This window comes from Mustela putorius, unplaced genomic scaffold (assembly GCF_011764305.1).
Source record: "Mustela putorius furo isolate JIRA1106 unplaced genomic scaffold, ASM1176430v1.1 tig00000228_pilon_pilon_pilon, whole genome shotgun sequence".
Classification (NCBI taxonomy): domain Eukaryota; kingdom Metazoa; phylum Chordata; class Mammalia; order Carnivora; family Mustelidae; genus Mustela; species Mustela putorius.
In genome coordinates, this window is record NW_025421322.1 from 26,097,250 (window position 1) to 26,124,744 (window position 27,495).

The 27,495-nt window shown below is 47.6% G+C and overlaps 1 long non-coding RNA gene across 2 annotated transcripts; it reads right to left on the reverse strand.

The window, feature by feature from the left end:
• LOC106004937 lies at nt 1–26,889 on the reverse strand. 2 transcript variants are annotated; one of them, XR_006606177.1, is made up of 3 exons: nt 26,548–26,889; nt 25,965–26,167; nt 1–5,726 (listed from the first exon to the last, which is right to left on the reverse strand). It is a non-coding gene; the product is annotated as an uncharacterized LOC106004937 (long non-coding RNA). The 2 variants fall into 2 exon arrangements; XR_001178021.2 differs by having other exon boundaries at nt 2–6,172.
• Nucleotides 26,890–27,495: the final 606 nt, after the last annotated feature.

The window sequence follows — 27,495 nt, forward strand, 5'->3', positions numbered from 1 at the left end:
AACCCCCAACACCTCAGAGCCTCAGCTTATACACCTGTCCGGTTCCTCTCCTCTCCTCCAGACTGGCTTCCCCTTCCTCCCAGGCCCATGCTCCTCCTGGGCCCCAACTGCAGACTTGGCTTCTCTGGCTTGACTCGAGGTGGGGGGAGGGGCTCCTTTCTGGGAGAAGGTTTGCATCTGCCTTCCAGATCTTTCTAGAGGCACTGACCCATCCCCTCAAGAGGTATTTGGACAGAAGTCATTGTGTGGCCTCATGTCTACGTTCTGAAGGGCCCAGGTTCTTATCCACTACGGTAGGGGGAGGATGGCGAGCCTGAGAAGTGACTGATGATTCGGTACAGAGGGCCCCTGTTCTCACGGTACACTTATGGAGGGGAAAGGGTGCAAGGCGCCAGCTTTTGCTTTGTCCTCAGCCAGCCTCCTGCTCCCTCATCATTTCTTGGGGTTCCAGCAGTGGCTAAATTCTCGATGGCCTCGGAATCATCACAGATTCTCCTTCCTTGCTCCTCTATTTTTCCCGACCAAATCCTACCCATGCAATCTCTCTCAACTTAAGTATCTCTTTCTCAGCCTAGCTGATATGAATGAAGTTTCCTGAGGCCTCAAATTCATGTCTCAAGGTGCCAACTCCCAAAGTGATGGTATTTGAAGGTGGGGCCTTGGGGAGATAATTCGGTTTAGATGAGGTCCTGGGAGCAGGACCCTCACAATGGGATTAGCACCCTTATAAAAACAAGAAGAGACCAGAACCCACTCTTCCTCAGCCACGTGAAGACGTGACGAGAAGGCAGCCATCTACAAGCCAGGAAGAGGAGTCTTGCCAGACACAGAATCTGCTAACACCTTCATTTGGACATCCCAGCCTCCAGAACTGTGAGAAATAAATGTCTGTTGTTGAAACCACCCAGTCTGTGGAATTTGTTATAGCAGCCTGGACTAAGCCAGAAACCTTCCTTAACTGACAATTTAAGTCAGCCCCCCCCCCCAAATTCTATTCTCTCAGGAAAAATGCTATGTGGTTTTCACTGCATTTATTATAATTTGTACTTATACAGATTATATACTCGAGTGATGGCTTTTTTCGATCTTTTCTTCCCCTGTAGTTATTTGGGTGTATATATAACCTCCAAACGACTTAACAGAAATTTCTTCCTCTCTCATGTAAAACTTGGAATTGGAAGAGCAGCTCCGCTTCACAGACTCACTGGTTCTGCCCTCCCTTAGGTGTCGCCTCACTTACATGGCCCCAAAATAGCTCCGCATAATATCCTTATTCCTGCCAGTGGAAGGGAGGAACGGGGAAGGGGAGTCCTTTTTCTTTTCCCTTTATGGGCTGGAGCCCAAAGTTGCAGGTGTTCCGTCCAATCCAATCCCATTGGTCAGAGCCTGGTCAGGTGCAGCTACAGCGCACGCTAGCAACCCCGTCTTCATTCTGAGCATCTATTCACCTAGCTAAAAACCAGGCATTCTGTTGGGTCAGCAGAGGGACTGGTGTTGGGGACAATGAGCGGGTTCCACCTGCCATCCTTTCTGACTATGGGGAACTCATGGCGGGGACCAGCTTTCTTTCTGTCAAGATCTTGTACTCGGTGTCCGGTCTAGCGTGTGGTCCAGGTGAGGGATGGAACAGGCTGGCGGAGCGAAGATCGAGAGACGTGGACAGGTGTGGGGTCCAAGTTAGAGGGAGGACCAACAGGGCCTTCCGTCTGGGGTAAGCACAGGGGGCTGCGGAAGGACACTGCCCCCAAACGTGAGCTTCCGGCTTGCGGTCTTATGTACCCTTTCAATCATTTATTCCAACGAAATCCTAAACTGTCCAAGCTGAAGTCCAGGTGGAGTGTAAGCTATGGGTTCACGTCTTATTTCTGTCATTTAGCCAGCTGCAGGAACTTTAGCCTGCTTTCTTATCTATAAATTCAATATTAAAATACTCCGTGATGGGACGAAACGGACTAATGAACGCAAGTGCATAGCACGGTGCCTGACGGGCATCGAGCCGCAGTAAATCACCTGTGGTTCTTCCGCTGCTGTTTCACCACTTACCCATCCTAAAGCTAGCGCAGGGGCTATCCATCACTGTTTGTCTGTGGATAGGAACGTAAATAGTTGGTATCTGGTATCTGGTATCTGGTAAATAGGTTGGCTCTGGAAGATACCGTGCACCGATTTCTAGAGAAGAGCCGAAGTCTGCTGGCTCTCTGCCTGACATCTGGTTCCCAGTGGTGCCTTCTCAATGTGTTCCTCTCTTTGTCCTCAGCTGGGCAGGCCGAGCTCTGTAGAGATGACCGGTGGCCCAACACCCACACCCAGTTCAAATGTCACCTCTTCTGTGAAGCCTTCCCTGACCCTTTTCCTCCCATCTGCTTCCTGCCTAGAAAGGCCTGGAAGAATGAGTCACTTCCTCAGTACTCTTGCTGCTCCCTGCCCATTTCTGTTCAAGCTTTTATCTCTCGGGTAACAGGGAGAGGTCTTGGGCTGGCTCCTTCTGGTATCACCCCAGCCCAAGCTCCTTTGAGTCTTTCCCTTCTAGCCCCTAGCAACTCAGAGCCTCAGGCCATCCATAAAGAAAGGTCATCTATGCAAGAATAGTCAGAATGTGGTTGAGCCAAGTCTTGAATGCACACATGGGAGCCACTTCCACTGATGAGCAGCCAATACGCTGGTTGTTGACCAGAAGGTCGGACGCCAAGGAGGACAGAGAGCGTGGGTCCCCAGCGCCGTTGATCAGTGCTGCTCAGAGGTCTGTTTCCAGGAAGTCCCCTGGTTCCGATGTTGGATGGCGTTTGTTGAAATGAACTCTGCACTGCCCTGCTCCAGGGGTTCCCCTTGGCTGAGACCATTTCTCTGGAGCCCCAGGGCGCCCACCCCAACGTCTCCCCTCCGGAGTGCCCACAAAGCCCAATTTCTAGTCTTGGAGGGGAAGGGGAAGCTTCATCTTGCCTCACTTTCGTCATTTCTAACCCCCCAGGCTTCCTCAAGTCCAGGCTTCAGACAAAATATCCCAAACCTTCTTTTTCTCGAATTCTTCGGGCTCGTCTCCTTGCCAAAGCCCAGATGCAGCACCGTCTGGTTGTCTGCAGGAAAGGGGGCTCACAAGGCAGCAAGGAGCATGAGCGGGAGCTTGGCGGGGGGGGGGGGGACTGGTTACGATTTCAAAGATCTACCACATCACGCAGTTTTGTAGTCATTCACTCCTCTGCCTTATTACGCAGAGAGCTTTCTGCAAACTGGGGCTCTGTGTTACTGTTTTTGCCTTCAAGGCCTGCATTGGGACACATTTTTGGTAAATGTTTATGAAATGAATGGCCATACATGTGTATGGGACTTCTTTGTTGGCAGTGTTCATCACATACATTTGTAAGGCCTCTACAGATCTGTGTCCGTTCCTTGGTTTAATCCTCAACACGGTCTCAGTAAGGGAAGGCAGGCAGGGTTCTTGCTTTATGGAAACAAGAGAATTGAGAGACTTGCCTAGGGTCCCTGTACTGGCTAAAAGCAGGGCTGAGACTGAGACCAAAGTAGGCTTGCTTCAGGGTCCATGTTCTGTCCATCAAGAGGGAGAGCAGGAAAGGGAGAGGGAAAGGGTATGTGCCCTTATCAGAGCCCTGGTCCCCTGTTCGCACTCTCAGCTGTCCTTTGAAGTCAAGTCCCTTATTTTAGGGTCATATTGAAGCCTGGGGTTGGGGAATAATCTGGAAAAGGATGTTAATGTCAGTTATATCCCCCACCCCCACCCAGGGTTGGTTAGATTTTGTCCACTTGGCCATAGGCTCCTGGGGACAGCGGAGAGCTTGCAGGCGCTGGGACCCCCGGCTAATGCCCCTCACCATTTTCAAATAAAGCAGTTCAACTTTTCTGTCCCCTATATATTTTTAAAAATTATTGAGGACCTAAAAGAGCTTTCGTTTATATGGGTTGTGCCTAGCGATATTTGCAATGAACTGAAATTAAAATTGAGGGATTTTAAAAATACATATGTATTAATTTGAAAGTAAAAATTTAAGGTAAAGTTCGTTTTACAGTTGCTTCATCTTTAAAATGAATGATGTTTGGTTGTTTTTCTCGAATTTGCTTCCAATGAGCATCATCATCTGCCCATCCATTTGGGAAGGGGGTCCCAAGCAAAAGGACTCAGCAGGGACTTTGGGAATTGGAGGCAGGGACTTGAGAGGTCTTCAGGCTCAGACCTCCCCCCCCCCCATGCACCGGGTTCAATTATATTTGGAGGGCCCATACTCAGGGTAGGTTAGACCATGTCTACTTGGCCATAGGTTCCTGGGGGCAATGGAGAGAGTGTGGGAGAGTTGGGATCCCTGTCCTGGGACAGTTAGAAGTTTGGGAACACCACCTCTGACCCCCTGGGAACAGCTGGAGATTAGGGGAGGTTGATCCTCACCCCTAGGAGATGCTGGAAATTTCCTGGGGTTGGGGGAGAGGGACCCTAGTCTGTGGGAGGCAGTGGTTAAGAGGTAGACGAAGTGTTCTGAACTCTGCAGGGAAGAACTATAAGTGGTAGGGGGCCGGGGCTAGTTGGGGTTCAGCTGTGCTTCAAGCTGTCTGGCTTCATGGAAGACCACTGGAGCTTCCAGTCTCCTTCTGCATTCCGTCTCCTCCAACAAATTTCAGTAGAAGTACATGTAGAAAGTCCAGCGTCTTGCAGCTGGGAAGTGGGGGAAGCAAGGAGTGCTCTCATAGCCTCTTCAGATAACTGGGGATATTATTTCTTGATGCTTCCCAAAACTCAGCAAGTGGAAGTTTCCCAAAGATTAGTTGCAATGTGGAATCTGAAACCGTACCAAGGAAACATTCCTACTCTGTTGGACCTTACGCTTCAAATGGATCTTTGACCCATACGTATTTGTTCCGCCATGTACTGGTCACTCGGAAACTCTGCAGTTTACAGAGTTATGCAGCTCCTCTAAGTATAAGCACATTTCTTTATGCAATTTCAACAAACCACATTTATTAATATTATCACTGATTTTATCAGAAAAGTCTAAATATTGGAAAGCTGTCAAGCTCAAAGGAGCAAACGAGCTTTTTCTCTATTTTTGATTTTTCACTCAAATGCTCAGATTTTATCCGTGGCAAAAAATATTAACCATGGCTTGCCTTTATGCGACAGCCTTGCTTGGTTCATTTGGTAGGAGCCCATACATCCAAGGCTGAATACCTAGAGCTTGTGAGTCATTCTCTCATGTGCCAATTGTATTCTGGGGCGTGGGGAAGTGAGGACAGTTTAGCTTGCAACTCAAATCACTGGAGAAACACTCTTCTGCAAGAGAACAGTCTTGCTTCGGGGTGCAGCGGAAATGCTCTCTGAATAGTTCCCATAAAATCACAATGGCAGTGTGAAACTGGCTATTTGGGTTCCATGAGCCCCAGGTGACAACAAGGACAGGTGGAGTCACAGCTTTGAATCACTCTCAGGTGATTGGCAGTTTTGCCCTCATTCGCTTTCACACCATTAGTGAAAAGGTCAACACAGAGAAAAGGCAAATAAGGTCTTAGTATTATTAAGGAAATAGCTTTGACCTTGAAGCCCTGTTGAAAAGGTCTGGGGGACATCTGGGCGTTCCTTAGACCATCCTTTGAGAATCATTGACCTCAAGCAATAATTGGTGGTGGAAATTCAGCGTCAGCTGGTGGAGAAGAATCATCATCACTCTGGATGTCAGGAGATTTGTATTTAGTTCCAGCCCTTCTCCGGTCCTCAGTTGTATCTTCTGTAAAAGGGGATAGTAATAGCTTCCTTACAGAATTGTTGTGAGAAGTCAGTCCCGGATGCTGTGAAAGCACACTGGTATGGGTAAAGATCTGGGGGAATAAAAAGGCTATTTTTTTCAGGGTCTGTGAGTATTCTTGAGGAAGGGAGAAGCCTAGGCCTGTGGTCCTAAGGCCAAGGTGACTGTCTTCTGTGTCCATGTCACTCAAGCTAGAAGGGGAAGGAGTTTGTACCCCATAGAGTCCCTTCCAGGGAGTAGAAAGGAACTTGAAGCCTCTTCCCTCTCCCATTGCTTTGCCTCCTGCCCCCAAATCTCACGTGGGCCCTCAGTTCTGGCCTACGTTTCTGTAGTCAGTTTACACTTCCACTTCCCGAGACGACCACAGCAGACAAACTATGGACAGTAGGGCTGAGCACAGGTTCTTAGACTTACACCCAGAGCACAATCTATGAAAGGAAAAAGTAATGAATTAGACCTCCTCAAAATTAAAGACTTTCGCTCTGCAAAAGGCTCTGTTAGGGTAAAAAGACAAGCTGCACACCAGGAAAATATGTTTTCAATTATTTGTCTGACAAAGGACTCGTGTCTAGAGTGTATAAAGAACTCCCAAATGTGGGCAACAAAAAACTACTAAAAATCTTTAAAAAATAGACAGTGAACAAAAGACAAAAATTTCACTGAAGAGGATGTAATGGATGGTAAATAAGAACATGAAAACCATTCAAACAACATAACCATTAGGAAAATGCAAATTAAAACCACAGCAAGCACGCGTAGGTGTGACATTGCATTTACTTTAGCACAAGGCTGCAGTCGGAGGGAAATGGGACAAGGGTACACAGGATTCCTATCTATTGTTTCCTACAACAGCATGTGAATCTACAAGTACCTTAAAAGATAAAGTAAAATTTAAAAATAGAGGATGTCACAGCCATGCTCCAAATCTCTAAGCATTTCCTATCACCCCTAGAACAAGTCTAAACTCCTGATCATGTGTCACAAATCCTACAGGCGCAGACCCTTGCCTCCAATTCCATCTCCTACTCACTCTTTTCTTGGAACACTGGCTTCCTGGCAATCCCTTGAATATTCAAGCTGGTTCCTACCTCAGGACCTTCGCGGTGCAAGTCCCCCCCCCCCCCGCCTTCACTCAGATCTTTGTATGACTTTCCCTCATTACTTTGGTCTTGATCAAATGATCAGGTCTTAGGCTTTTCTGGAACATTCTATCCAAAAGAGTGTCCACACTGTCATTCCTGCCACACTCTCTGCACTCTGATGGTGTATTTTGTCAGTATTTGCTTATCTGCATATTGCCTATCTCCGTAGAAAAGGGGAGACGAGAGGTTCAGTGTGGGTGATGTCCTTGTCTATTATGTTCACCAATGCACCCCCACCTGCATGGCACTTGGTAGGTGCTCAGTAAGTTTTGATGAATGAATGAATGAATGAATGAACAAATGTAAAAATGGCAAGTCGATGTGCAGAAATGTTTGCTTTACCACACATTACTCTGTACTAAGCCCTCCTTACATTTCTTGCAAAGCAAATTTGCTTAGGCATGGGAAACTAATTCCAGAAAAGGAGAGGACCTAGGTTGGAGTCCCACCTCGGACACTATTCTGTCCAGGTGAAGTTGAATAAATCTCATCAGCTTTTTGAGTCTTGATTTCTTCATCTGAAATTAGGATTGCGCTAAGGAGTCTAGGCATTATAAGATCTCAGTAACTCTGCCCCAAACCTGTTCCTCCTCCTGATCACCATCTCAGCACAGGAAACTACTTCCCCATTCATGTGCCTGAGCCAGGAAGCCCCTTGAATCTGTCCTTGGCCCTTCCTTCTTCCCTGCCCCCCACAAACCAGCAGTTGCCAAGTCTTAACTTGTCTACTTGTAAGTCTCTCCTCCACATCTCTTCTACCTTTCCCTCTCTTTCAGCTACTCATCATCTCTTGGCCAAACCATTGCAATATCCTCCTGAACGGGTCTTTCCCATTCATCATCCATACCACTGGTGGAAGAATTTTTCTACGATGAAATCTGATTATATCAGCGCCTTACCCCAAACCTCAGATTGCTCCCCAGTGCTTTCCAGATAAAGAGCAAATTCCTTACCTTGGCACCTCGCTGGCCCCTGCTTATCTCTTAATCCCATCGCTCGTCCCTCCCCAGCACTTCCTGTCAACTCCAGCCATATGCTGAAATAAGCCATTCTCAGTCACCTCTGACTGACTTTGATGCTTGTCCCCTCTGTAGGCATGCCCATCTCTGCTGCTGGACCCCTGCAAGATTGTCAGGGTTCACTTAGCCTCAGCTGGGGGCCTCACTGACTTGCCGGTCTGTTTGATGCCCCCGCCCTGTTCTTACAGGATAATAATTCATCCTCATGCCTAACTGTATCACAGCGCTGGGCACACAGGAGGCGCCTAATAAAAGTTTAGCCAATGAATTACTTATGTGAGACATGAATGAGAATGTTAAACCTGCAAATCCTTGTCTAAGCTGTAATGAGCTGTTTGGGTTTTTTTTTTCTTTTCTCTAGCATTAATTTAAGGTAGTTATTTGTAACCTTCAGGAGATCGTCCGGATTTGACTCCGCCCAGGGCAAAGAAATGGACAAGATGACCTCTGACTTCTCCTCCGACTTCATCCAGTTCCGTGTGTGATCTTGGCCCAACAATGAAATCTGGATTCAAAGAGATGTGGGTTTGAATCCCAGCTCTGCTGGCTAGCAGCGGAATGACCTTGAGCCTTAAGCTCCATGAGGAAAATCATGAGATGTCTACAAAGGGTTGTCATGAAGATTTGACAAAACCATGCAGGAAAAGCCCATAGAAGGGTGTTTTGCACTTTCGTGTCCACTTAAGTTTTAGTATATCTCCATCTAGTGGTCTTGGCCTAAGAAAAGGAAAAAAAAATGACGAGGGGCAAGAGGCCCGGGGGAGTTAGGATGGATGAGGAGGAGCAGACTGTCTGAGGTTGGCAGGAAAAACCCCAGCTCCTTCAGTGCTGAGCGAATGAAGTGGCCATAGAGAGGCAGAACAGGAAGTGGGGAGGAAGGAGCCTGCAGGAGAGGACATCACTGTTTAGTGACAACCAGAGCAACTAAGGTTTAGGGGACTGGGAAGATCTTCCCAGCCAGTGGGTGGATTTACAGCCTCGGAGGTATTTTCCAGAGTCAGAGAAAGAGGTGGCCTCGGCCCCCTGCCAGCCTGTGGTAATCCTGTCTGCAGACTATCTCCGGCCCTCCTCCTCCCAGTGTGTTCCAAGTCCAGGCAGAGCGCCCACGTGAGGACTAACTAGGAGATCCAAAATAGTCCACCTGAGGTACCACTCTGGGCCAGGCAAAGACCAGAGTTGTGTGACCTTGACTGGGTCATCGGACTCTTCTGGCCTTCAATTTTCTCATCTGTAAAATGGGGATAAACTACCTACTTCAAAATCTTTGGAGGACAAAGATGAAAAATGGACATCAAGATGAAAAATGCTTCGTACAGAAGAGACCATCTAAGTCACATCCCTTCCTTTTATCCGACCTACTGGGTTTTCTTTTTTTTTTCTTAGCACATATGACCTCCTATTCTATAGAGTGTACTCGTTTATTTTGTGTCTCCCACACTATGGCATAGACCCCACAAGAAAAGGAACTTTGCCTAGCGTCTTGCTTGCTACTGGAATCTTAACACCTGGCAGGATTTACTAGTACAGAGTCAATGAAGGAATGGATTCTGCTCCTTTAATTCTTCCACTAGAATGTAAACCTCGTGAGAAGAGCTCATCAGTTATCTAGTGCTGCATAACAAATCATCTCCAAACTTAGTGTTTTTTAGCAACCGGGATCCTGGCATCTGTGGATCAGGAGTTTGAGAGCGGCTCAGGAGCGCAGCTCTGGCTCAGGGTTCTCCCACGCGCCAATGGGGCTGTCATCGTTTGAAGGCTCGACAGAGCCCAGGGGATCCAAGGTGGTTCACTCGCATGGCTGACGGGGGCTGCCCAGCTGGCTCCTCTCTTGGACATTTGCTAGGGCTGCACCGTCTTCCTGTTAGGGCAGCTGGTCCCCCCTAGAGTCAGCACACCAAGAGACCAGGGAGGGAGCTGAAAACGCTTTTATGATCCAATCTTGGGCCACAGAGCCTGAAAGTCGCAGAGCCTCCTGCCACAATCTGTGGGCCACACAGTCCAATCTCCATTCAGGTGGGAGGAAACCCAAGGGCATGAATATTGGAGAGGAGGACATTGGGGGCCATCTTGGAGGTTGGCGACCGCAAGGACAGTTTATTTGGTCCTGGCACGTGATCGGCTCTCAAAGAGCATTTGTTGAATGCGTGAGTGGATGCGCATGTTCCACGCGTTCCTGGGCTAGGCATGGAAAGGAAGTCAGGCCTCATTCGAGTGGAAGGGTGGACACATAAAGGGACATAATAATTCTGCATCTCTTAGCAGAAGATGGTCTAAAAATTCCAGGGAGACTTGTTCAGTGTCCCGGAGATCAGACAAGTGGGTGGCATGTGGGCTGGGTTCTGAAGCAGGAGGAATGAAAGGAAAGGGAGTGCCAAGGAAGGGGGAACAGCATATGCAAAAGTCCAGTGAAAGCTAGGGAGAGAGGGTGAAAAGAAAAAGAGTGAAAAGAGAAAGATGTGTCGTCAGAGTCGTGTTTATTTCCTTTTTATATACATGAGACTTCTATTAATGCCTTTGCCTGTAGTAACAGTACATAATGTTAGTGATGTACTTCAAATAATATATTAGTAATAACATACGCTACTACAGATAGGAAGTGATATATAGTAGTAGTAGTAAAATAATAAGAAAGAGCGTAGCAATGAGATGACGAGGGAAGAACGGAAAGCACCTTGAGAGGCTGTGTGGTCAAGGTCATGACGGTCCATGACCTCCCAGCGATGCCTATTCGACATGTGTTCAGCTCCCCACCAAGGTCAGGCTCCAAGCCCCGCGCTGAGAATATGAGGATGAGAGCAGCTAAGGGTTCGAGGGACGAGGGCAAAGGCACGAATGCGAATCATAGTGATGAGAACCAGAGTCATACAGGTTCCTGGAGGTGCAAGGCAAGGGCTCAGAGGGCCAAAGCAGGCACCGCTGTGGCCCTTTGGAGGAAGAACAGAAGCCTAAGAATATCTAAGAGACCAACTTAATCCCCGGTCAACAAAGATACAGGCCTTTGTAGAAACCGACTCAGGGTTTTTTGAACACTCTTCCTGCATGCCTCCAAGAGCCAGCCAGAGGCGCGGTCCTGCCCCGCTTGCCCGCAAGGGAGAGATGCCTTCCCCTGGAGGATGGTTTGTGGCAGGGTGGTTTTGTGGGGGGGCGGGTTCTAGATACCCCTGCAGCCTGGTGGGCTCCCTCCGCCACATCAGGTCTCAGCCCGGGGACTGGAGAAGCACGGGAAGGAAAACAGGGACAGCAGGCTGCCCCACTCCCCAAACCCCGGCTCCCCACGGCTTGGGCTTAAATTATGACTCGATATTAGTTCTCCATGGAGCTGCCTCCACATCCTCAATCCTGAGGAAATGAAAGCACTTCTTCCAGATTCTCCCCTGCCAAGTGTGCTGCACTGAGGAGCAAGGAATTTGCTCCCTTGTAAAATGAAGGATGTTGAAGACAGACTTGCCCAGGCCGTGGGCTAAGGGGTGAGGCAAGACTTCTGAGAACCAAACATGGTGTGAGGAAAGGTCTTTTGAGGTGGCCTGGGCAGTCTCCCATAGGAGTGGGACAGGAGAAGCCTAGGAAGGGACCGGCGGAATGGGCCCCCATCCCACAGGAAAGGGACTGCTCAGAGCCACAGGACACCAGAGGAGAGCCACACCAGAGCCTGGGCCAAGAATCTCCACCTGGTAGTTTCCACTGCATCACGGACAGACTTCAGCTTCACAAGACCCCTCTGGGAATTTGAGAAGTTTAGAACCCAAAGGACGCTGGCCAGCTCTTCCCACCTTGCCTGAGCTCTCTGTTGTCCCAGGGAAGCCATTCTCCAGGTTGTGAGGGGACCCCCTGCTCCCTGAACCATGCAGCCCAACCCCAGGACAACTGGCTGGCCACCGGTGCACTCTGCTTTACACTAAGAGACATTAACTTCACACCCAGTCATTATCGCCCACACCACTGAGACAGTGAGAAACACCCTCTCCAGGCAGCTTGGAATAATGAGACCACAGAGCACCGGTAGTAAATACCCATAAAGCACAAGCACATGGAGATTTGGCCCCTGCTCTCACAGCTGGTGACAAAATCATAACTTATAGCCTGGTGACAGCCAAGCCCAGAGAGTGAGAGGTCCATTCTCTAAGTGTGGGACACACTCTGGAAAGGTTCCATGAAGGAGGCATCCTTTAAGCTGAATTTTGGGAGATGGGTCTGCCTCACAGACCGAATGGGGAGGGCATTTTGGGGGAGGAGGAGGAGGCATGGGTCTCCGAGCAGTTGTGGGAAGCTCCACAAGCTGAAGACCCAGGGCTTGGGGGGAAGTGTGGTGAGTGATAAATCCAGTCAGAGAGGCTAAGCCCAGGTCACAAAGGACCCTATGACCAAGCTGAAAGTGTGCATTTTGCCCTGACGGTCAATATTTGGGGAGTCACTGAAGGATTCTAAACCAGAGAGTAACATTGAAACAGAGACTTTTCCTTTGAATGGCTGTGTGACCCCAGAAAAGATACTTAACCTCTCTGTGTCCCAGTTTCCGTATCTGTGAAATGGGGATAATGAATACCTTTTTCATCCAGTTTTTCAGGTTTTTAAAGAGATTATGCATGTGAAGAACTCGGCACAGTGAGGCACATATAGTAAAGGTTCCACAAGTCATAAACTCACTAGTGGTACATTTTAGAAAATCACTCTACCTAGTTTCTAGGTAGAGAATAACGTAGAATGGAACCGAAGTGGACCAGGAGGGCCACAGAGGAGACAATTGCCATGGTATAGGTGTGAAGTGATCATGGCCTGAGCTAACATGGAGGCCTTGGGGAGGGACAGCGCAGGCTGAAATGGGAGATGTTGAGAACAGAGAACCTTCTGGAATGAGTGGCTCTTGGCAAGTGGGGTGGGGGTGGAGAATGAGGAATGTGGATTTGCCTGTTAATCACTGAGATAGAAAATCCAGCTTGGGGGAATGAACATGGGAATAATTCAGTGGTTATTGACATGTTGAGTTTGATAATGTTGTCTACCCAGGAGAAAGCTGCCTAGCTTGGCTGGAGAAAGGTCATCTGGGGAGTAGAACTGAGGGTCAGCAGCACAGACTGGTCACTGAAACCATCAGAGAAGACAAGATGGCTCAGGAGCTGAGTATAGCCTCGGAGAGAACGTTTGAGGGGGTGGGCTGAGACCTGCCCTCACCCCCCAACTATAGCAGGAAATAAAAGAGACCTGTGGAGTTCTTGGCTGGTCTGTCATTAAGAATGTTGGTTTTCTGTAAATTGAACTTTATTTTCCATGTCCTAGAAGAGGCTAGAAATAAAAGCGAAGAGTAAACTCTTGACATGATCTATTTTCTAAATATAGATCTTCACATCCTGGGTAACAGACCCCTTTCAGTTTTGAAATTTGAAACAGGGCAGGTGCCCATCCCACGGTTTTCGCCCCATGCCCTCCACGGTCAAGTCACCAGAGGAATTTCCCACATGGCTAAGCCAGAGCCTGTGGTCTTTCTAGACCAGACTCAAATGCCACCACCTCTACCCACTCTTCCTCTCCCATCCAAGGCAACCACCATGGAAATAGTTTTGAATTATGTTCCACAGCAAAAGCAATGAGACATGTTTTTTTTGGCAAAACAGATCTTTCGATCTGCCTACACATTGGAATTACCTACAGAGTCCAAAAAAAAAAAAAAAAAAAAAGCCCCACCTGAGCCCTTCCTTGAAGCTCTCAGAATCCCTGGGCAAACTTGACATGAGGCCCAGGATCAAGAACCTCAGGAACAGTTTCCTCATCTGAGCAGCCTGGTCACTGGTCACTGGGAGGATGACAGAGACACAGACCTGAGCTGGAGAAAGTCAGCCCCCAGCTGCACCCCAACTGTCCCTGAGCCCTGGGCAGGTGCTTCTCTGGCCCCGGACCTCATGACCGTAGCTCAGCTCTAGCTTGGTTTGTCAGGCCTGCGGGAGCTGGGTAGGGTTAGCTCTCCACAACTTTTCTAGACTGCTGATGCCCAAGTTTTGTGGAAAGGGCTATGAGCTCAAGTTTCAGCTCCTTCTTATCCGCAGTCATCCCTCTCTGATTAAAAAAAAAAACAAACAAACTTCCCAGGAATATTCTTTCTGGTTAGAGAGGTGCCCTTTGGTGATTTCCATTGGACGAACTCTCGGAAAAACATCTCATTATTTTCTTCTACCTCGAATGACCGCTGTCCTGTCCCATTCTCATCACTATTGACATCGGGGGCCACATCATTCTTTGCTGCAGGATGCTGTCCTGTGCATTGTAGGGCATTAACAGTTCCTCCGGCCTCGACTCACTAGAGCCTGGATCCCTACATGACCCACCCCCACTCCAGTCGTGGCAACTGAAAATGCCTCCTGGGGGCCCACATCACCCTAGCTTGAGTACGAGTTCTCGGGGGAACAGCTTGTTGAGGGCAGGGTTCATGGATGGGTCAGCTCTTTCTCTTCTGTCACAGCTTGCCACTGGTGCCTGACACTTGGAAGGTGCTTCCTCGGTGACCGTGAGGGAGCCCCTCTCGGCGCGGTGGCTCACGTGGACAGATGTAGCAGGCGGAGGGCTTTGTGAGACGGTGATGTAGGATGTTTCCCCCCATTGTCCCCCTTCCCTGATCCGACTCTCCCACTCCCAGGTATGTGGCAGGCCCTGCACATCTTTTTCTTCCTGTGCTCAGACTTTTATTTCCAAAACCCATTGAGGTGAACAGGGTATGAGAACCAAAAATTTTCCTCTGGATTAAGAAGAGATTTCCAGGGACTTGGGCAAGAGGTAAGAGAGTAAAGTCAGCAAGTCCCAGGAATCTTCCGAGCCTGTGGACGGAAATGATACACCAGAAGCCTTGGTCCTGGGCAGGGACCCATGGGCTCACCCAAAACCTCGAGTCCCAGGTATGGCACAGAAGTGGCAGAGACCTCCTGGTCAGAGACCATAGGCACCTTAGTAGATGGAGGTTGATGACCAGCAGGACCCTCCAGAAATCAGGAGATCATGTCAGATGTCAGATCCCTGTTACAAACTCCGGAGGACTCAGGGAAGAGAAACCAAGAAGCACTGAGGCAGTATGAAGCTGGAGACGAAATCAAGTTCATTTATTGAAAATGGAGAGTTGCCATAATTTCTGGTGCGCCTGACTTTCTGGCCTGGGATCTGAACCATGGTAAGTTCAAAGCCCCACAGTAATCCTAGCTATAATTTACTGAGTGCTTATTATGTATAAGACACTCTTCTTTCAGCTTATGGTGAATTATCTGCCAATTGTCCCCAATATTCCTCCTCTTAGTAAGTTCCCCAGTAACTGCCAAGTTAAGAGATAAGGACTCACAGACAGTTTCCAGCCGGATGACTCGCCCGCCATCTAAGGGGGAGGGGCAGCAGAGGAATAGCAGGAAACACTGAACACCGTGTCAGGCGCCGTACCCTGAACCTTATAAGCACTAATGGATTTATTTCTCACCAACAGCCTAATGGGGTTGGTTTTGTCCCCATGAGCATTTGTAGAGAAACAAGTGGAGAAACAGACTCAATGAATTATCCAAGTCTTTCAGCTCACAGTTGGCAGACTTGGAATTTGAACTTGGGAGAGAGCCTGCCTGCAAAGGTTGTGTATCTAACCAGGAAGTCATCCTTCTGAGACTCAAGGACCCAAGCTCTTAGCCATACTCTGCTGTTTGGGCACCTAATATTCATAAAAGACCAAGTAGTAAAATGGGAAATTTGTAGGAACCAAAGCATGGTTAGAACTAAAATGGCTTGTTCGTGTTACAAAAAGAAGAATCAGGCAAAGCCAACTGTGAGTTGTTGGCCTACCTCTGGAATGCATAACACTGAGCTGAAGACCAAGTCACCCATCCAAGAAGTTATTGTCTTTCCTCATCTCTAAAGCAGGGCCACCAGTGCTGATCTGAGGACTGATGACTGAGGAGATCATCTCCTTGTAATGGATCTGCCAGGGACACTAGCCAAGTGGAGAGTGCAGGCAGAAGAAGACAGGGAAGGGGGAAAGAAATCATTATCACAGAGAAACAATGGAAGGAATTGGCAATGCTTGACTTGGAGAAGTCTGAGGGGAATACAGGTGTTTTCAACAACCCCAAGGAGCCAGGATCAAACCGGAGGGGAGCCAGGATCTTGGGAGGCTTTGTGGTGTGTTTCCAGCTACCCAGAGTGCTCTGGGCTCGTGTTTTCTCAGTTGCTGTCCCAGAGCAGGCTCCCCAGAGACAGCAAGTGGCCTTCATTTAGACCCTGATTTGAACAAATGATAAAGACAGTTGTTGGGGGGTTGTTTTTGTTTTAGATGACAAGAGAAATCTACATTTGGGCTCGATGTTGGGTGATATTAACAAATTCATATTCTCTTCAATAGGTAGGTGTGATAGTGACATTGTAATTATGCAAGAAAATGATCTACCCAAGTCCCCGCCCCTTACTTTTCTAAAAAGTTGGATGTAAGGGTGAAATGGCATATTGTATGCGGTTGGTGTTACAACTTCAGCACAAATAAGTTGCATTTAGTAAAGCAGGTCTGGTAAAACCAGGCTTTGACCGTATAGTTTATTGTACTCTCTAGTTCTGTTTCTGTTTGGAAGTTTTTATCATGAAAAGTAACAAACTTATCCATATGCAATTTTTACCCATAGATATTTCGACAATGAAGGAACAGAGGTGAGGTGGCTAACCTTGACCCTGAGACCTCCTGTAACTGACCTCCATACCTCCTGTAAGAGAATCCGTTAGCTGGTGCACATGGACAGGGGGGTTCCAGACAAGCTCCCTCTCGTGCTCTTTCTACACTTGTGTCAGCATCTCTCCTGAGGCATCTTTGTGAACATATCCCAGGCACATCAGGCTACGTCTCAAAAGGGATGGACTGGAATCCTTGCTTGTGGGTATACCCAACAGTGCCGAGGGTGGTAACTTTTGTCTAAGAAAGGGGGTAATAAATATAAGCCAATATGAACCTAAACCCATATAAATACATATTTATTTGTATTTCCCAAAAGAAACAATGGAAGGATAACCCCAAAGGAATGAAAATGGTTGTCATAGAGGAAGAGTGGGAGCAGGCTAGAGAAAAAGAACTAAAACTTCCTTGACAGTATTGGTATTTAGTATTATGTTTTACATGATTTAAGAAAAATTAAGCAAGGGTGAAAAAAACTACCTGCCTATGTATTTTGACTTTGGAACAATATAAATGTTTTACATAGGTTTAATAAACATTAAATGAGTAAAAAGCAATCTTTAAAACCTGAAAACCACTGAAACAAACAAACCTAACCATAGTCCAGTGAGTAGCATCGTCATACAGAAAAAAAAAAAGAAAGCAAAACTTTTCAAAAGACGTTAAGCTCAGTATTTTGATTGTATGTCCCGAAAGCAGGAGCCTTTAACCTGGAGCAGTGCCCCCCACCCCAGTGGACATTTGACAGTGTCTGGGGACATTTTGGGCTGTCACCAATGGAGGGTGGCTCCTGGCCTCTAAATGGGGGAAGAGACTACAACCCACAGTGTATTCCCACAACAAAGATGCTTCCAGCCCAAAACACAGTGTTGAGGTTGGGAAATCCTGCCCTAAAGCAGTAAATTGTAAAGGCAAAAAGAATAAAAAGTTAGCTCTTCAAGATCACAATCTCAAATATTCTACAAACAATAGTGACAACTCTCTAGCCATTTGAAATGTTTATCGGTATGTTGTAAGGTAAGGTGGATAAGTTATTCTGTGTTCATGTCACGAGAATTCAAGATTTGGGGCACTGGAGAAAAGAGACTCGAGAATAGAATCAGAGAAATTAAGTGAAAATTCTGCAATCTCAAAACATTCCCATGTCTGGTGCCTCGGGCATCCATGGGGCACTGGGGTCTCAGGGCATAGACTGACTGCTTACAGAGTGTGGCTGTCTTCCAAAGAGGCAGAAAGCAAAATCTTGGGCCAGTGAAGGGCTACACCCAAGCAGTCCTCAGGTCTACCTGGCGTCAAGGAGGTGGTAAAACCAACTGTACTTCTGAGTGGAGGCTTGGCAAGGTCACAGTGCAGAGGAGTATTCAGAATGGAGGTACTGGGTGGCAGCTTCCGACAGCACAGTCGGTCACAGGGAGGTGGTGGATGAGGACAGAGCAGGGCCCAGATTCCCCACCAGGGGGTACAAACAGGGCTTCTGACTCTAGGAAGCTCAGGGAATGGCAAATTCCCAGCCTCCTTTCCCCCACGTGAGCTTGCTAACACTTTGAGATTCATCAAGAGTTTTCCAGAACTCTCTGGGTTACTCCTGATTTCCAGACACAGCTGCCTGTCCCCCGAAGGCAGTGGGTTGACACCCAGTTTGGGGACCGAGAGAGGAAGCTCGCAGCTGCCTCTGCAATGAAGGGACCTGAGCTTAGAAAGCCCCATCCAGAGAACTGCCTGCTTCTCCTCCTGGTCTGGATCCTAACAAGGAGGCTGCTACAGAGGGAGAAGTGGAAAGACCAGGAAAACATCTCTCAAAACCACCCAGCACCTGCGCCTTCTGGCCCACATCTGCCTCTCACCATCCTTCTGGCCCTGGGAGATGGGCCAAGACACAGGAAGGCTGGGGTCAAGGGGGTACTTCAGGAACTTGGGGCAGATGGGCGCAGGAAGCACGGGAGGAGGGAGGGGCCCAATGTCAAAGGAACAAATATTGTCCAAGGGCTTCTTCATTGTGACAGCTTCTCCATGTGGAGACTGGCAGCTTTGTGGGCACGGTGCTCATTCATGCTTGGAAAGCTCTAGGAAGGAGTACGTAGGTGAAGGGAAGAGCCCGTTAGAGAAAGTGGGATCGGGTGGGGGCGAAAGGGGGTCACTGTGGACATAAGTGGGGTACAGGCCACAACACTCCCTAGCTGGGCTGGTGTGGGAGTTGATGGCCTCTGCCCTCTCCTACCTCCTTCCAGAGATAAAGAATTTTACTGTAAACCTGTTTGTTTTCTACCAAGCTCAGTTCCTCTCCTCCAGCTGTGGGCTTAACTCCACGGCCAGGGGCTCTCAGCTGCCCCTTCAGGGCAAGGGCACCAGGATGAGACACACGTGGTCTGGGGGAGGGAGGCAAGGGGAAGAGGAGAAGAGGGAGAGGAGCTTTGTTTTCGCTCCCTCCAGCTGCGGGCAGGACCAGGGACAGGGCCCAGGCAGGAGCAATGTAGGTTGTCTACCATGAGTGTTGAGGAGGAGGAAACCATGCTTCTTCATCTCTGTGTGATTTCCATCCTGCTCCACTCTGTGCAAAGGAACAGAGAACTAGTGAGGGGCAGTTAGAGAGCTATGGCCTGGGTTTTAACAAATCTTATTGAATGAAACTAATTATCAGCGTGCCCTAGTAGTTCCACCATCTTTACCAAGACATCCAAGTTCTGAAGAGCATTGTTGCCCCTGCTTGTGGCTGAATGTCCCGGGTCTCTTTCATCTCTTCCCCCCCAAACACACTTTCCTCTTTGGTCTCATAGCACCTTCTTCACTTTAGGTGGAGGGGGGGGCGGGGTGGGGGGGTGCTGACTCTTTTGCCCTTTATGTGGTCCTAGCCAGGTCCCCCATCATGAAGCTCCACACTATGGTGGCCAAATGACTCAGGCTAACTGAAGAACTCCTTTTCCTGGGCATAATGACTAATTCAGGGTAGGCAGGCAACAGAAACTGGGCCAATCAAGAACTTCCCTAAGATTTTATGCATGGATACTAGAAGCAATCATGTGGTCCTCCCCTAAAATCAGGTCTCTGTAGGCTTAGGGGTGCTGGCAGAGCTGGCCTGAGTGACAATAAATCTGAAACCCAACACAGGGGACAGGTGGAGAGTGAGAGAACTGATGACATGACATGAGTCCCTTGTAGGGTAGGGTGAGTGGACTAAGGGGCTTTAGCAAAAAAAAAATAAGCCTCTGTCCCCAGGCTTTTCCCAAGCACCGCCATCCGGAGTTCTCTGCCACGTGTCAGAGCAAAGCCAGAACTAAGGGTGTTGCCTTCCTACCCAAGCTGTTTATTCAGGTGGACTCAGGACACTTAGATTAAGAGCATGGAGGTCAGTAAGTATAGTTTTTAGAGAAACCTAGGTCAAACGAGATCTCGGCTGTCCTTATTTGAGCAAATAGACTTGAAGCCTACTTGGGACTTCTTGGGGGAATTTTATTGCCCCTGAAACTACAAGGCTGACCTGCCAAAGCCCTTGACCCAGAGGCAGGTCTTGGTTCTTCCCCCACACCTACAGGAAGGGACTGCAATAGCATTGCAGCCCACCCCCCCAAGGGGTATAAACCTGGAATGCCATCTCAGGTGATCAAGGTGGGCCCTCCCAAGGGGACAAGTCAACAGCTACAGAGCATGTCAGCCAGGGGAGGTTCCCCTGGGGGGCAGGACCAGAATTGCCAGAGGAACCCCTCAAGTGACTCACTGACTGGTGGGGAAGAAAGTCTTTTCTGTTCCCACGCAGTGGGATTTGATCACTGCTATGGTGCAGTCACGTCCTCGGGTTTTCTTTGTATGCCTCCTCTGAATGGGACTTTTTATTATAGTTTTCCTGTTCCTACCTGGCATTGTCTATTGGTGTAGAGAAGTTGGGGGAGATCTCTTGTTTCTTCAAGTTGTGGTGCCAACAGAAATGACACTCACCCTGAATGCTTAGCACTCGGGAGCTCCTGGTTTTGTGCTCATCAAAGTCTTTGGGGTTTGGAGCTCATCTCCCTCGGAGAAGGTGTGACTGTGTCTAGGTGTGAGAAGACGAGGGACCATGAACACTTGGTGGCTGGAAGCATGGATAGCTTCAGGCACTGTTAGACAACACCCTACTGCTAGTTCTTCCCCTTCTTTTAGCTAAGAAGACACTCAGTGTTTGTCTGGACACCTGGCCAAGCTATTTCCAGCCTCCCTTGCTGCTAGTGTGGCCAAGGGCCTGAATGAAAATGAGCAGAAGTAATATAAACGACTCTGTGTCAAGCCCTTAAAAGGAAGGGACTTATCTCCCTTCTCCCTACCCTGCTGCTGGAATTCGGCTGTGCTGGACAACCACTTTGGACTATGCAGTCAAGGAATGGCTGATTCTGTGTCACAACTCCCAAACCTCCAAACTTTTGTTTTTGAGGCTTTTACGAATTCAGTGACTCTAAGAACGTATAGAAACCATATCCTATAAAAATTACTGATACCAGGGGCGCCTGGGTGGCTCAGTGGGTTAAGCCTCTGCCTTTGGCTTAGGTCATGATCCCAGGTTCCTGGGATGGAGCCCCACATTGGGCTCTCTGCTCAGTGGGGAGCCTGCTTCCCCATCTCTCTCTCTGTCTGCCTCTCTGCCTACTTGTGATCTCTGTCAAATAAATCTTTAAAAAAAATTACTGATACCAGAAAGCCATAAAAGCAGCAACCTTGGAAAGCTTTGAATTAAGAGTAAAGATTAGAAGATAATAAAGAGACAAGTGCAAATTCACAGTATTAGTGGTTGTATTGTTGGTATTAGCAGCACATGAGTATACAACTTTTCAGGTGGGCAACACATTAGTGAGGGGAGACCTTTCCCATTCTGACTCTTGCTCTCCTTCAAGTAAAGTTCCTGATAGAATTAGCTAAGGATACAGAATGTCCTCAGAAGTCTGGGGCTATACAGGATAAGAATAGCTAAGCACATCCATAGTGGAGATCATGGACCCCAGAACTCCCAAGAGAAGCCAGCCCCTTTGGAAGTATTATTCTCAGGGTGGGGGACTGACAGACCCAAGCTCATTTCCAGTCCACCACAGCCTCTCTGTGTGAGTGTTTTGCTACAGGATTAAATATTGTCATTCAGGAAGAATTAATGCCAACAATTCACACACGTATTTGGCAGTAGGATCATAAACCACCTTCTAGGTTCTGAGCCGCACAGCATGAATAAGACTCCCTCCTCATACAAGAGAAGAAGAAAACATAGTATCTTCCCTCTGGCTTTCTAGTGTCTGAGAAAACGGTTTCCCCACAGAGTAATCACTTCTGTAATCAACGTGACATTTTGTGCATGTGTTGTCTGCTTCTCAAAGTGTTTCGAGCATGCAAAAGAATCTTACTTATTAGATTCATAGTTTTAATTATTTGTTTATGTAAGCTCTTGATTACAAATTTCTAACTGATGTTGAAATGTCCGGGGAAATTTAATGTTAAGTCTTTCTGCTTTAGTTGATTATGTGTAAATAGCAAATAAATATTTTTGAAATGCAATTGCTAAATATTAAAGGGAATGTTGTTTTAGAGATTAATGAGTTAGCACCTTCATTACATAAAAGACAGGTAGGTTCTCCTCTCCGTATTAACAGCCCCTCTGAAATTAGCACTGTGCCTAGCCAAGAACAGGTGTGATAGCTCATTAACTCCTTTGGGTCTCAGTTTCTTCATCTCTATAGACAGGGGGTTGGATTTAATCATTGGTAAGCCTTCATCTCTAAGATACTGGGTTATTATTAAAATTCAAGAACTGTTTTGTTCATGTTTATACCACATCTTTACCAAACTGGAACAATCAACCACACAGAGAAATGGAAGTCATCTCCCTCAAAAAGACATTGACCTCTAGCTTGCCTTTCTTTCTTTTATAACATCGCAGCTGCTTCTGTGTAAATAGACTGTCAGCATTTTGTCATGGCACATGTCTCATTGATAGGTTTGCTAGGCACACTTACAATCAAAAGTCAGCCCGTCTTGCAGATAATTACCAGCTTCTGCACTGAGATCTCAGCTGCTGTAGTAAACTTTCTGATTCTGTGCGCTAGTTTCCCACAGCAATAGGGAAAAACCCCCCAAAAAACAAAAGAAAAAACAAGAACACAAAAACAAAAAGCACAACTGCCTGCTTCTTAGTGGGCATCACACTTTAGCAAAGGCTCAGCATTTGAATAGTGTTTCAGTGTTGACAATGTCCTTTTCTCACAATCACCCTTGTCTTACAGATAAAACTCAAACTCGGGAGAGCCTGAATGGGCTCCTCAAAATCACACAGCTAGAATGAGGCAGGGCAGGACTCAAACCTGGGTTCAAGCCCAGTGGCTTGTCCGGAAACATACCCCCAGTTTATAGCAACATTTCTGTATCGCGTAGGGTTGTCATGAAAGCAGATTTCCCTTTTGCTTGAACGTTTAAGCAGGTCTCCAATTTTATAGAAACAGTAACACTAATTCTAACGCCTTCTTCTCACTGTTAGTTCTGGCAAAGATTGCCTCTAAAGGCTGAACAGACAAAGAAAAAAAAAAAAACCTGTGGGCTTAATTAAAATGTATCAATTAATAAAGAGAATTAAGGAGCTCCAAAACATAGGTGTCCTTCCGCCTGCTGTCTATGCCTGGTGCCTTTCTCTGTGAGGGCCCTATGGAGGAGTGTAAATTTTTCCCTCCCAACTGTTAACTGCCAAGTGCTAACTGTTAACGGCCCAAGGTTGGCTCACTGATGTCATGCCAGGCCATGTGACTCGCTCTGGCCAATGAAATGTGAGTGCAAGTGACACGCGCCGTGAGCCAATGAAGAACTACTGTATATTTCCACTCCACATATTCTAGATCGCAGCTGCTCCCACTAGCTTGGTCCCATAATGAAAAGGATGTGGAGCAGAATTTCATCCAAACCATGAAGATCAAGTAATGTGAGGGAGAAATAAAATTTGACTGTTGTAAGCCACTGCAGTTTGGGGCGTCATTTGTTCCTGGAGCCTGATTATCCCAAATCTGACAGACTCGAGCAATGATGCCATTGTATTGGAAAGATCTGTCAACACCGAGAGACGAGAGATGGGAGGCTCCTCGAGCCGGTACTTCCCATCCCAGAACCTAATAGAGAGCCCAGCATACAGGAGGTCACGAGGGAATCTTTGATGACTGGCTGGATGAGAGGAGGGATGGACAACGAGGAGGATAGGAGAATGATCAAAAGGGAGCACAGAGTCCTCAGGACAGAATCCAGCTCCTTTAAAGCTCCTGTGGATATCCACCTATCCTCTGACTTCATCAGTCCTACTGCTCTGCACATAATCATGTAGAATGGTGCTGATTACCTCGGGCCTTAATATCCCACCTCCATTCATCCAAGTCTACAGTCCCTAAAACATCTTCTCTCAGTCTTGCTGTGTGTGTCTCCATCAGTCAGGCACTTCTGTTGACTTACCAGGAAAACCCAATAGGAAACTGACATAACAGCTGTCTACCTTATCTCTGACCCCTTAGATACGGCTGCCGCTCCAAGCTGCCATGCCTCTTTGTGTTACAAAAGCAATTTCTGGCAACAGCTCTCGGCCCAAGTGTTCACTGGGAAGACACTGCGATGTTGCTGTTTTCTTTCATTCCCTGCTGTTTTCTGCATAGCTCTGGGCAGCAAAAAAGCATAGTAATTTGAGTACAGTCTGTACAGAGTCAGAAACTCCTTGATCAAATCTTTTTTTTTTTTTTAAGATTTTATTTATTTATTTGACAGAGATAACAAGTAGGCAGAGAGGAGGAACAGGCTCCCTGATGAGCAGAGAGCCCAATGCAGGGCTTGATCCCAGGACCCTGGGATCATGACCTGAGCCAAAGGCAGAGGCCTTAACCCACTGAGCCACCCAGGCACCCTCCTTGATCAAATCTTAATGCTGTGTGGAAGTCTGGAACTAGAATGGCCCTGCAGGATTGTCCTGAGTTCAGCAGAGACAAACCAGCCTTCATCTCCGCACAACAAGCTGTCATTGGATGCAGGCTAGAGCAGAGCAGTCCGTGTCTTGAACCTGCTTTTCCCTGTCCTAGGCCCTGGTTACACCTGCGGCCTCTCTAGAGCAACTGGTTTGCTGTGACTCTGAGCTCAGAAAACTGACTGGACCAACTTTGCCAAGCCGGTTGCAAGTTGCAAAATGCAATACCACCATTTTGTTACACGGAAAGAAATTTCGAGTACCTAGGTGCTCAGTTAATCAAAGTCTCTAACCAAACTCGAGGAAACCCTAGGTAAGTATCATCACCTTCTAGTTTACAGATGAGAAAACTGCAACTCAAAACAAAACAAAAAAAAAAACGATGTGACTTGGCAGCATCACAGAGCTAGCAAGCCAGGTTTCGAATGCTACATGGGATTCCACCTTGTGAGGTGGCTCAGGAACAGAAAGAGATGAGAGATGAGAAGCCGTGGCTGCTTTCGGCACAAGGGTCCCAGCCCAGGCTCATGGCTGGAAGCAGAAGTCAACGTATCTGTGCAGGCCGCCTTCTGGCCAGCAACACTTCTCTATCTTCGTGCCATGACCTAGTTTCACTCACCTGGTAGATCTATGGCCTATTTCTTTCTTAAGAATTGTTTCATAACTCTTGCAAGTAACTGGGACATGCTGAGCACAGCATCCATGAGCTTGGAGACGGGAAAAAACAAAACAAAACAACAACCCAACAACATTCCTTCAAATGTGTGGGGCAATGTTTGCCATCCAGTAGAAAGACCGGAAGGGAAATTAAGAAGAGTCTTGAGGGGCACCTGGATGGCTCAGTGGGTTAGGACCTCTGCCTTCAGTTCAGGTCGTGATCCCAGGGTCCTGGGATCAAGCCCTGCATCGGGCTCTCTGCTCAGCGCGGAGCCTGCTTCCTCCTCTCTCTCTGCCTGCCTCTCTGGCTACTTGTGATCTCTGTCAAATAAATAAATAAAATCTTAAAAAAAAAAAAAAAAGAGTCTTGAACCACCCTTTCCCATATGTTCAGGTTGGTTTCTTTTTTATAGCAGCTGCCCTAACTCACAGGCGATGGGGCTCTGGATTGCTGGACCATCTTTTCAGTGGGACCCTCTGCACATGGAAAGTTCAAAACTTACTAGGATTAAGTCCTTCTTGAGTCTGCTGTGAGTATTGCATCATAAGTACCCAAGCTGGTTCCCTAGTGCCAATAAAATCCACTGTCCACGTAGGGTCCCAGAGCTAAAATCCAGGAAAGAGTGAGTTAAATGTTGGGAAGGGATGTAGATGTGTTATTTAGGCAATGCAGTTCACTACTTTTGGGAAGGTGGAGCCATAAAATGCTGTGATAAAGGGGCTGCCTGTATAACCAAATGGACAGAATCACAGGTGAAAGCTTTCTTTCTCTCTCCCCTTTGTGCCAAGCCAAACCTGCTGGTACTGGTGTTTCCTCCTCCTCCTCCTCCTCCTCTTTCTTCTTCTTTTTCTTCTTCTTTTTTCTCTTTTTGCAACAGGACTTGGACACTTGGCTGGTTTTCATCTCCTTTCCCACAGGCCTCCTACTTTACTCCTTGGGATTCCTTGTCATCAACTCCACCCAATGGCCCCATTCTCCAGAAACAAAACCACAAGGCCTAAGGATTTTGCAGAACATGGGATTACAAACAGAGCAAATATAGGGAAGTTAAACATCCTACAGATTTCTTACAGATCCAGTCCTTTGTCTTCAGCTCCCGGCTCCCTCTCAAATGTCGACCAGAAGTCCCACTAGGGACTACAGGACTCAACCCTGAAGGGGCGGCTCGCCCACTGTTCACTCTTCTGACCTGACTTCCACCCTAGAAAATCTTCCCAACATACAAATCATGAGACTGAGGCGCTGCCTACTGTGCTACGGAGGCACCTTTAACATAAAATCAGAACGTACCCGGCCTACACCTGCCCCCCATTTCCCCTTCCTGCAAAACCCTCCCTTGTCATCCCATTGTGATTAGAGTCCCTCGGGGCTCCTTACCTGGAACTCTGGGTCCTCCGTGATCTGGACTCCGCTTCTCCAGCCTCGTCTTTATCACTTTCCTGTTCATCCTGTGCTCCAGCTCCGTCTAGTCCTCTTGCTGTGCTTTGAACAGCTCCAAGTCTCTCCACCTCAGGAGCTTTGCACTGGCTACTCCTTCTCCTGAGAACTGTAAAGCTGGCTCCTTCTCATCTTGTGATCTCAGCTGAAGGTCACCTCCTCAGAGAGGCCTCCCTGGATCACTTTCTCTGCAGGGGGACGCCCTCATCCCAGCCATTCCATTCTTTACCACATCTCCCTCTTTTGTTTTCTTCAAAACCCTTAACCACTCTCAGGAACGATCTTGCTTATTCATGTGTTTGTCTCTTGATTGTCTGCCACCATCCATCGCTAAGCAGGAAACTCCATATGAGGGCAAAGACCAGGTCTGTCCCACTCCCTGTTGTCTCTCCAGAAGCAAACAGAGCATGTGGGGGCCCGCAAATATTTGTAAAACAAATATTTGGAACACATTGTGGAACATATTGTGTTATTTCACCTGCCACCAGTTTGTTAACTGGACTCACCATTTCGTGTCAATTGCCTGTTATCCCAAGAAGCCATTGTTGACTCTGACCTTCCTATCACACTCTGGGTTACCAGAACTGCCATCATTTGTTTTTTAAGCCACCCACGTTAAAAGGCCATGTGCCAGGTGCTGTGTTAGGCAGTAATTTCACCAAGTCAAAGGAGACATGGTTCCTGACTTCAAAAAGCTTCTGATCTAATGGAAAGGCAGGAAGTAAGGGTGATCCCTCAAGGATGCTCTGGTAGAAGAAAGAAAAATAGACAAGAGGAGCATCTCAAGCAGACTAGAGGGCTCTGGCCAGGCTTCTAAGAAATGACTCTTGAGCTAAGTGTAAGTAAGAGCTAGAAAGAGAAAAGCAATATATTTTGGGGTGAGGGAGT